Source organism: Eucalyptus grandis, chromosome 11, assembly GCF_016545825.1.
Source record: "Eucalyptus grandis isolate ANBG69807.140 chromosome 11, ASM1654582v1, whole genome shotgun sequence".
Taxonomy (NCBI): Eukaryota; Viridiplantae; Streptophyta; class Magnoliopsida; order Myrtales; family Myrtaceae; genus Eucalyptus; species Eucalyptus grandis.
In genome coordinates this window covers 40,504,813-40,514,822 of record NC_052622.1, presented here as the reverse complement: position 1 = coordinate 40,514,822, position 10,010 = coordinate 40,504,813, and the positions used below count along the sequence as shown (strand labels likewise).

General features: G+C 41.1%; 1 long non-coding RNA gene across 2 annotated transcripts; it reads left to right on the top strand.

Annotated features, from left to right (window-relative positions):
* The first annotated feature begins 5,789 nt into the window (after positions 1 to 5,789).
* On the top strand, positions 5,790 to 9,535 carry LOC120289446. Of its 2 annotated transcripts, XR_005547449.1 has the most exons (3): positions 5,790 to 5,974; positions 6,093 to 6,495; positions 7,091 to 9,535. It is a non-coding gene; the product is annotated as an uncharacterized LOC120289446 (long non-coding RNA). The 2 variants fall into 2 exon arrangements; XR_005547448.1 differs by lacking the exon at positions 5,790 to 5,974 and having other exon boundaries at positions 5,982 to 6,495.
* The last annotated feature ends 475 nt before the right edge of the window (positions 9,536 to 10,010 follow it).

Genomic DNA, 10,010 nt, shown 5'->3' with positions numbered 1-10,010 from the left:
AAGCAGCCCATGACCGGAATCTCAAGTAGCTTTCGCAGGTTATAATGAAAGACGATACAATAGCACGAGTCTGTTCATAGCTCTCTCTCAATCCCCAATTTATAGCCGTCGCTTCGCCCAAAGTTGACGAAGTTATTATTAATGCGAACAACTTCTCATTAAGAAGAGTCGTAGGGTGAATGTTTGGGTTGTTTCCTCTGAAACTTCGTCGGAAAATGTCTGAGCGACTTGACCAAGTCATAAATCGTGAAGATTCTCTGAATTGATGAGTCCTTGCGAAGGAATACTTGCATCGATCTAAACCGTCACATCAAGATCGTCCATCGGCTAAAAGTCCAATTCATATTTTCCTTGCGTCGCCGGAAAAGGCTGCTTTTCTGTCCTTTGTGAAGTACATCCATGGAAAAATTCAGCGTCCCGCGCACATAAGTACGGTACGCGCATAAGTTGATATCTTTTTATTATTTTGGCTCGGTCAACGGATTAATAGGACTTTTCGTGTCCTATTTTCCAAACTTTACTTATATAATGTCTGGACCACCCCTTTCTAGAAAATTATAAACAGTTCGGGGGTCCATGCTATCAACGTCAATTACATTAAATTTGACGAACCCGTAAGTTTAGAATATTTCTAATTGTAAAACAAAGTTTTCTTGTGGCATCAATTATACTACAATTTGATTATATTTCATTTGTTGATATATACCCCCATGTATCCGAACAAAATATATATACCTACTCAAACAATCAAACATAGAAAAAATTACGTGGATAACGTAAATGCCCGCGATCCAACAAGTATAGCTCCACTTTATTTTTTTTCAATTTCTACCATGCTTAGTGCCCGGGAGTTGGTTATGTAGTAAAGAAATTTCTATCATCCCGATCGAGGGAACTTAAGAGTACCAGGAATGAGGCAGCCGAATCAACTGCCCATGTACCGTCCTGGCTTGTAAGATTTAATATAATCATATAAGCATAGTGAACGATTGCATCACCACCAGATGCAACTGTCCATGTACTCTCAATGCGTATCAATATTTAGTAAATAGCTCAAGGGAAAAATCTCTTGACAAACATAAGAGACTAAAGTGAAAGTGTCCATGGTCCCAATGGCCATCTTCATGATTCGACTTGGCAAAATAGACCAAAAAGAATGTGGGCATTATTGTTGTGGTCCTCACACGCAACACAATGGAGATTCAAGTGGAGACATGTCAATGCAGCAAAATACATGAATTAAGAAAAGCAAATGACTTCACACGTGAGGGGAGATTGTTGAGATACGTGCTATGAAGCATTGACACTTTTCAAGAGTTTTCGTGTCGTGTCGGACACTTCAACACGTATCGGAAAATCCAACATCTGGTCAACTTTCCTGACACTCTCTGACACTCGAGTCGGAATTTTGACATACGAGTTTTTGATATTAAGGTCAATTTTAAAAATTCAAAAAAAAATGAGAGGTCAATATGTGTGTGTGTGTGTGTGAAAATAAAAAATAAAACATAATAATAAAAATAATAAATGGAGAAAGAATAAAAACTTAGTATTTTTTCTTACTCCTACTTTCCGTAATATACAATTTATCTCTTAAGTTTTTTTTTTCTCCTCTTCCAACATATCTAACATGCTAGTCCAGAATATGGATCACTTGTTTTTTTTTCCAAGTTTTATGAATTATTGAAATAGAGTTAAATTTGTCAAATTGAAACAATGAATGATATTAATAAATGGCAAATTAATTAGTGTAAATTCATTATATGTTTTTTTAATTATTTATTTATGAATTCGATTCAAATTAATTTGATTGAAATAATCATAATTGATAATTTATTATGTATATGTAAAAATATATATTTAATATACAACATGTTCCAACATGTTAAAATTCTCTATTTTTTGAAAAATGACGTGTCAGCGCGTCGTGTCGTGTCGTGTGTCAATGTTAGTATTACTTAGGATACATGCAAATCGTATTAAAAAAGTGCTAGAGAATTGATATGGAGTAAAATAATTAATAATCTTAATTAATTTATGACCCATTGACCTAAACTTTTGAATAAAAATAACAGATTCAGATTTGGGCTTTCTTGGTGACTTTCTAGAGTGAAAGTATTGGTTTCCCTTGCGTGCTCCTAACAAATTTTAGGAGCAGAACTTGAAATAACTTATCATTTCAATCTTTGAGGCGAATATTTGTTTCAATTACCATTGCTTTGATACTACCTTGTTGCGAGCATATTAAATTGTGCTTGGCAAAAACTAAATGAGCATAATAAGCACTAGCCTAATGTAATAGACAATCAAGACAATGCAAACTTTAATATTTTAGCTCGTAGATCGCAACTGGGGAAAAACCATAGAAAAGGCTAGCCAAAAACTTTCAATGTGGAGAGCGAGATTATAACAAGCCTTATCTAGTCCCCCAGCGGTGACACGACATATAATCATGATAACTATCTTAGATCACAGCAACGATGAGCTTATCACGCCTAGATGGATTACAATAGTATAGAGAAAAGTACAACCGGTTCTCATAGAGTGAGAATGTCGAAGATGCACTGATGGAAGAGGCTTCCCAACAATTGGCGCCGGTCGACACGTTGCACACATCGCCACGAACAACGAAATGGAATTTCATCATTTGAAATCACCACCAGATTCTTGATAAACATAGCAGCACGCTCAAAGTTTTGTCTCTTCCTTCCCCCCCCGGGGTCTCTCCCTCTCACTATTTTTCCCTCGGACTCGCTCGCTCTGCTCTCAAATTGGCTTCTGTCCAGCTTGCTCCATTCTCTCTCAACTCTTGATTACGATATCGTATACGTGAAATCAGTTTCTTTGATCATGAGGTCCGTAAAAAGGAGTTACAACCCATTATATCTCCAGAATCAGTTTTTCGGAGGACGATAGAACTATCCCAAATTGAATGTATAGAGAGATTTTGTTTTATTAAAGATTAGCTCTCAACACCATCAGCACGAATGGTAGATTATAAAACCTCGAAAGAAGGTATCAGTGACGAAATCAGTGACGAAATAGCGAAAGTCATGCTTAATATATTGGAGGATCAATCATATTTTTCTTAATCAGAATTAGTGGAAATGACATAAGACTTAAAGGCCACCACTAAATTACATGATATTTAAATCATATAGACTGCAAATAATGGAACCACATGAATCACGGTTCAGATAAGTTTGATCTAATGTAGCGGAAGCATCTTACATAATAGTTTTCTCACTTTTGAGGATAAGGGAAGGGGAAAATGAGATTTAAATAGTAACTACACTTGCCAGGATATTATTTTTATGTCCAACTCTCATCGTTACATAAACATCTGTCCTAAATAAAAATATAAATTACATGCGCCGGTTACGGCAACAAACAGAAAAAGTTCAGCCAGCACAACCGCCGCCGCACCCTCCCCCACAACCTCCTGCACCACAACCGCCGCAACCGCCGCCATCAGCAGAGTAAATAAACGTGGCCGCAGCAGCAGCAGCGCCTGCACCAGCAAGAACGGCCATGCCGCCGTCTCTGTGGACGCCGGTCCTTTTGGGAGATAACCAGCTATAAATACGTCGGTGAGCGGGGGTCGGAGTGTGTTGCTTCGTTCTCCTCGCCTTCTCCTCAAGACCTCTGCAGCAAAAGCAGCCCATGACTTCAATTAGATTTCACGTCGTTCCGGTCGCCAAGAAACAGAACACCTGGTGGCACGAGTATCTTCACGCCTCTGTCCTAATTCTATCCGTGTTTTATAGCCGTCGTGTCGCTGAGGGCTGACGAACTAAATGGCGTCGTCCAAGCAAATTAAGATAAGACCGGGGGAGCATGCGTTGGCTTCTTGTGGAGCGCAGATGACATCAAATAAAAAAAGAAGATAAAAGAAAGAGTCAAAGTCAAGAAGAACCAATGAAAGGGGCTGCACGCGGCGTGCCCAATAGAGGAGAGAGGAAATCGGGCCCCCTACCCGAATGAGGGGAGAAGAAAAATAAAAGGGAACTTGAAATGAACAATTGTTGAGATGATCTGATATAGCTCGCCGCATTTACCTTTTTGGCATTTTCAGCATCAAGTATCTAGGAAATTCCCATCAAAGCAATATTTTCTTGAAAAGAAGAAGAAGAAGAAGATATTTTGGCTTTTCATTAATATATGAAATTAAAAATGAATTGAAGTTGCAATTCAATCACGTTCCCTCATTAGAATCCTTTGGGATAGAATTCATTGAAGAATTACTTGGAATACAATCGCATTGCATCAAGTATAAAGATTTGAAGTTAAGTAATTCAGTAATTACTCACACCCAAATCCTTCTCTTAATTTCGAAATTTACTTGCTGCAATTGTTGCACTTTATGATGCCACCAGCACTAAAAGGATGTAACCTCTTGAATTATTGAACTTGGACCCACGATATTTTTTTCTCTTTTAATGTAGAATCGCGAGAATTAATTATATATTCATCTTGCATGAAAGTATAAAAGTTACATTTAATGACGAATATTCAATATAACGACAAACTTCTTGTGACAAGTAAAAATGACATGGGCTATAAATTTAGCAACCACCGCCACCGCCACAACCTCCGCCTCCACCTCCGCCTCCGCCGCCGCCACATCCTCCTCCACCTCCACCACAAGCGCCGCCACCGCCGCCGCTGCCGGTACTAGAATAAATAGCGCCCGCACCAGCAATAACCGTCATCCCATTATCCCTGCCACCACTCTTCTTGGGAGCTCTGCCTTTATAAGTGGGTGGCCGGGCGGCTGTCGCGGTGGGTGCATTGGCTTTCGTCTTCTTACGACCTCCACAGCAAAAGCAGCCCATGATTGGAATCTCAAGTAGCTTTCGCAGGTTATAATGAAAGAGGATACGATAGCACGAGTCTGTTCATAGCTCTTTCTCAATCCCCAATTTATAGCCGTCGCTTCGCCCAAAGTTGACGAAGTTATTATTCGCTCGAACATCTTCTCGTTAGGAAGAGTCGGAGGGAGAATATGTTTGGGTCGTTTCCTCTGAAACTTCGTCGGAAAATGTCTACGCTACGCGATTTTTTTTTTTTTTTTTGAGCAAGTAAACTAAGGTGCATTAATAGGAAGAGTTATTAGTACAAACCATACTAGCATCAACATATAATAAATCCAAAAGAGCAGATGGAGGATTATTAACCCAATTTCGAAGAGGGTACCCGATACGTTGTGCTTTAGCTAGCCAGTCAGCTACTTTGTTTGTTTATCGATTACAGTGGGCTAAAGTGATACCTGAAGATTCTTCCATCTTGCGCTTGGCCCGGTCCACCAAAGGCTGAATCTCCCAATTAAGGGTATCTGAAGATAGAATCGCAGCCACTAGTGTAGTACAATCAGAATGTATGATTATCTCTCGTTCGATCTTTTGGGGCAATCTTTGAGGAGACAAAGTCTAGGGTTTCTACCAACGCTTGTGCCTCGCTAGTTCAGCTGATTTCGCCTCGATAGATTTAGTAAACCCATTAATGATCCTTCCAAAGTGTCCCCGCAAACACAAGCCACAGCTGCAGAATAGGGCGTTGCTACTTTGAGTTTGAAGCGCTGCCATCTTCGTCAATGCCCGGATCGTGCGCGTAATTTCCTCTCTCCTTGCTGCAGATCGATCTATGCAGATCCAACCGTCTCCTGTTGGTGGTGTCGAGGTACAGCAATTTCCAGTATTTTCATATCGCTCACTCGACCCACAGTACTTCGGTTACCATCGTCAACAACTTGTTTTCCCGATCTAATGTTCGTCTATGATTTGCAGCCCCTTTGCGTTGGACGGAGATGGCATGACTACAGCTTTTCTGCTGGAGATGGGTTCTGCATTTTGTTGGGCGTTACTGTGGTTAGAGATTGCTGCCTCATCATAGATGGGAATTTCCTGTCCCGTAGCGGAGGATCCATTGTCTTCTTCTTCTCTCGAGATCTGGGTTTATGTGAAGGCTGTTGCTGGTTCCTCTCTTTTTGTTCTCAATAATTTCTTTCCCCTTTGATTTTCATTCTCGGCGTCCCCAACTCGGACCTCCGTGCCCCGGCTTTGAACCCTACCAACGCGAACTTGTGGGTGCAGAGGAACGTGAAGAACTACTCGCTCGGCGTCAGGATCCGCTATATCGCCGTCGGCAACAAGGTGAGCCCCGACAACGGAGGCACCGCGCAGTATGACGGGTTCGTCCTCCCTGCGATGAGGAACATACAGGCCATACTCAGATCGTCTGGCTTTCAGAACCAGATTAAGATCTCGACCGCCATCGACATGAGCCTGATCGGGAACTCGTACCCTCCATCCCAAGATGCATTTTGAGGAGAGTAGTCCTGATTTGGGGGTGCTGCTAGTTGGATTGCAATTCAGATCCATCGATCCTCTATTAGCAATGGCCATTGCAGCTGCTGGTGAAGGAAGATCTAAGCTTTCTCTGACAAGAATGGTTCGGCTTGTGCTGCTTGTTGCGTGCAGGGGACTCCATTCACAGGTTCGTGCTTTTCTTGTGATATGATTTGATTCAGGTCGAACTTGTGCCTCACTGTTGCTTGAGATTTGGGGGTCATTGTTCGCACTTGATGCGTGACTGGCCGTTGCTTCTGCACTTTTATGAGCTGCTGTACAAGTTATAGCAGATGTCGGGGAATTAGTTGTTGAGGGGCTTTTAGGCCTATTTGGGTCCGGGATGAAGCTAAATATTGTCCAAAAGATTTGGCGGTGGGTTGACCTGGCTAGAGTCTGTTGCTGTGTAGTCCTTAGATGCATATCCAAAAGATGCATCTATGTTTATTTTGAGTGCACCAGGGCCCGGGGGTTGCCATTTGTTTGATAAGTTGTCATCTTGTTTCTGCCTTCTTGATATAGGATTCCATGTGGCGTAGGTTTCCTGTAATGTTTTGGCTCTAAACAGGGTGTGAAAAGGATTTAGGGGGCTCCTCCTGAATATAAAATGATTTCTGTCTTTCCATATACACCATAGTACGACGCAATCGATCAAAGCCATTTGATTTTCTTGAACATTGGTGAGCTTTATATAACCATATATCAAAACGGGTTAGACCCACTCGGTTCACTTCGACTTGCAGGGATGGGTCATTCCATAGTTGTGTTGTCCACGGGCATAGGAGGAGAGTGTGTTCTATAGTCTCCGGTTCCAAGTTACATATTGGACACACAGGTGCGGGTACAACTTTCCTTCTGTAAAGGTTGTCCATTGTAGATAATGCATTTTGACACGCACTCCATAGGAAGAATTTTATTTTCGGTTGTATAGCTGCATTCCAGATTTGTTTCCATAGATCTGGGTTGAACTGGTGGGAGGTTGTTGGCATATGGTCCCTTTCCCGCACTGTATGTTTTCTACACATCAAATATCCACTCTTGACCGTGTAGTTTCCAGATTTGTTATGTATCCAGACCAGTTTATCCTCTGTAGTAGGGAGGCCGATAGGGATGGCCAGAATTTCCATTACGGTCTGATGATCAAACATTGACCACAATAGGTCTTCATTCCACTTAGCGGCTGCAAAATCTATCAACTCACCCACTTTGCTTGGTTCATTTCCTCTTGTTGGTCCGCCAATTGGTCCCCTGCTTAGCCATTTATCTTCTCTAATGGATATTCTTTGTCCATTCCCCACTACCCACCTAACATGGGGGGCGATCGCTTCTCTTCCTGCTAGTAAACTTTGCCAGCCCCATGATGGGCGCGAGCTCTTCCTTGCTTGCCAAAAGTCACAATTTGGAAAGTATAGCCCTTTCATGATTTGACTCCATAGAGTATTTGGGCATTGGGAAAGACGCCAGGCCTGTTTGCCTAGCATGGCGATATTAAAAGTAAGTAGATCTTTAAAACCAAGCCCACCCTCATTTTTTCGAAGCTTAAGAGTCTCCCATTTTCTCCAATGTAGTCCAGTCGCTCTGTTATTATTTTTCCACCAAAAGTTAGCTATTTTCTTTTCAATAGCTTTGAGAATAGATATAGGGATTTTGAAAATTGACATCGCATACTGGGGTATTGCATGTACTACTGCTTTGAGAAGAATTTCCTTACCAGCTTTGGATAGTAAATTTTCTTTCCAACTCTCCAATTTCATATTAACTCGAGCTAGAATCCAGGCGAACACTTCTTTCTTGGAGGCACCCCAGTCTGAAGGGATTCCCAAATATTTCCCTGTTTTTGTAATTTCTGGAACTCGTAACACTGACGCCATGTTTCTTCGTAGTTGTTCTGGACACCCTTTGCTGAAAAATATCCCTGATTTATTTAGATTGATAGCTTGACCTGATGCGTAACAGTATTGATGGAGGAGATTCGCCAGATTTTGACATTCCAAGATTGTTCCATGTAGAAAAAATATAGAGTCATCTGCAAATAGTAAGTGGGAGAGGGTGGGACAATTTCCATTTAGTCGAATCCCGCGAAGTGTGCCTGCTTGAAGAGCTTGCTTCATCAGAAGAGAAAGAACATTAGCTACGATGATGAAAAGATAAGGGGATAAAGGGTCTCCCTGGCGAATACCCCTAGTCGGCTTGAAGTAGGGCAAGGATATACCATTAAATTTGATGCTATAAGAAACTGTTGTGACACACTGCATGGTCCAGTTAATCCATTCTTCACAGAAGCCCATCTTTCTTAGGCACTCTTGAAGGAAGTCCCACTCTACCCGATCATAAGCCTTTTGCATATCGAGCTTAAGGACAGCTTGGAATTTGCGGTGCCGATCACGAGTTCTTAATCGGTGTAACACTTCCTGTACAATCATAATATTATCCTGAATTTGCCGACTTCCCACAAAGGCGCTCTGTTCTGCTTCGATTAGATCTGGTAAAAGGGGTTTCAGTCTATTTGTGAGGATTTTTTATATGATTTTGTAGGCAAAATTGCACAGGCTGATAGGTCGATATTGTCCTATCTTTTCGGGGTTTTGGGTTTTTGGGAGGAGAGTAATTTGTGTTTTATTTAGGGCTGGATTTAGAATTCCCGTTTGAAAGAAATGCTGGACCTCACAACATATATCGCTGCCAATGTCGTTCCAATGGTGTTGAAAAAATAATCCATGTAATCCATCCGGCCCGGGGGCTTTAGTAGGTCCCAATTGGTGAGTAGCTGCTATAATTTCTTCCATGGTGACAGGTGCCATTAGTTTTTGATTCATAGATGCATTCACCAAGGTTGGGATATTGTCCAGAATGGGCTGAAAATTCCTGGGACCTTCTGAAGTATAAATATTTTTGAAGAAATTCATCGTCATGTTCTTAAGATCTTCTTCATTCCTGACCCACTCTCCCTGGTCATTTAAAAGCATGGATATTCCGTTTCGACTCCTCCGTTGAATAGTAGTTGCATGGAAGAACTTTGTATTTCTATCTCCCCATTTTAACCATTTGATTCTTGATCGCAAACCCCAGAACATCTCCTCTTGTCGCCATAGTGATTCTATCTCTTGGTTGATGTGCTGAATTCTGAGATGATCATACTGTATGACTTGGCTGTTCATCAAGGTTTGAAGCTCACATTTCAGCCCCTCTATCCGTTGTTTTGCATTGGAAAACCGTTTTTTACTCCAAGTCAAAAGTCGTGAAGATTCTCTGAATTGATGAGTCCTTGCGAAGGAAACTTAAATATTCGCATCGATCTAAACCGTCACATCAAGATCGTCTATCGGCTAAAAGTCTAGACACCCCTTTCTGTCCTTTGTGACGTAAATCCATGGAAAATTTCAGCGTCCGGCGCACGTAACTTCGGACATAAGTTGATATTTTTTACTTATTTTTGGCTCCGGAAACGGATTAATAAGGACGTTTCGTGTCCTATTTTCCAATTTTTGCTTATATAATGTCTAGACCAACCCATTCTAGAAAATTATAAACAGTTCGATTGTTGGTGCTATCAACTTCAGTTACATGAAATTTGGTGAACCGGTAAGTTTAGAATATTTCTAATTGTAAAACGAAGTTTTCTTGTGACATCAATTATACTACAATATTGATTATATTTCATTA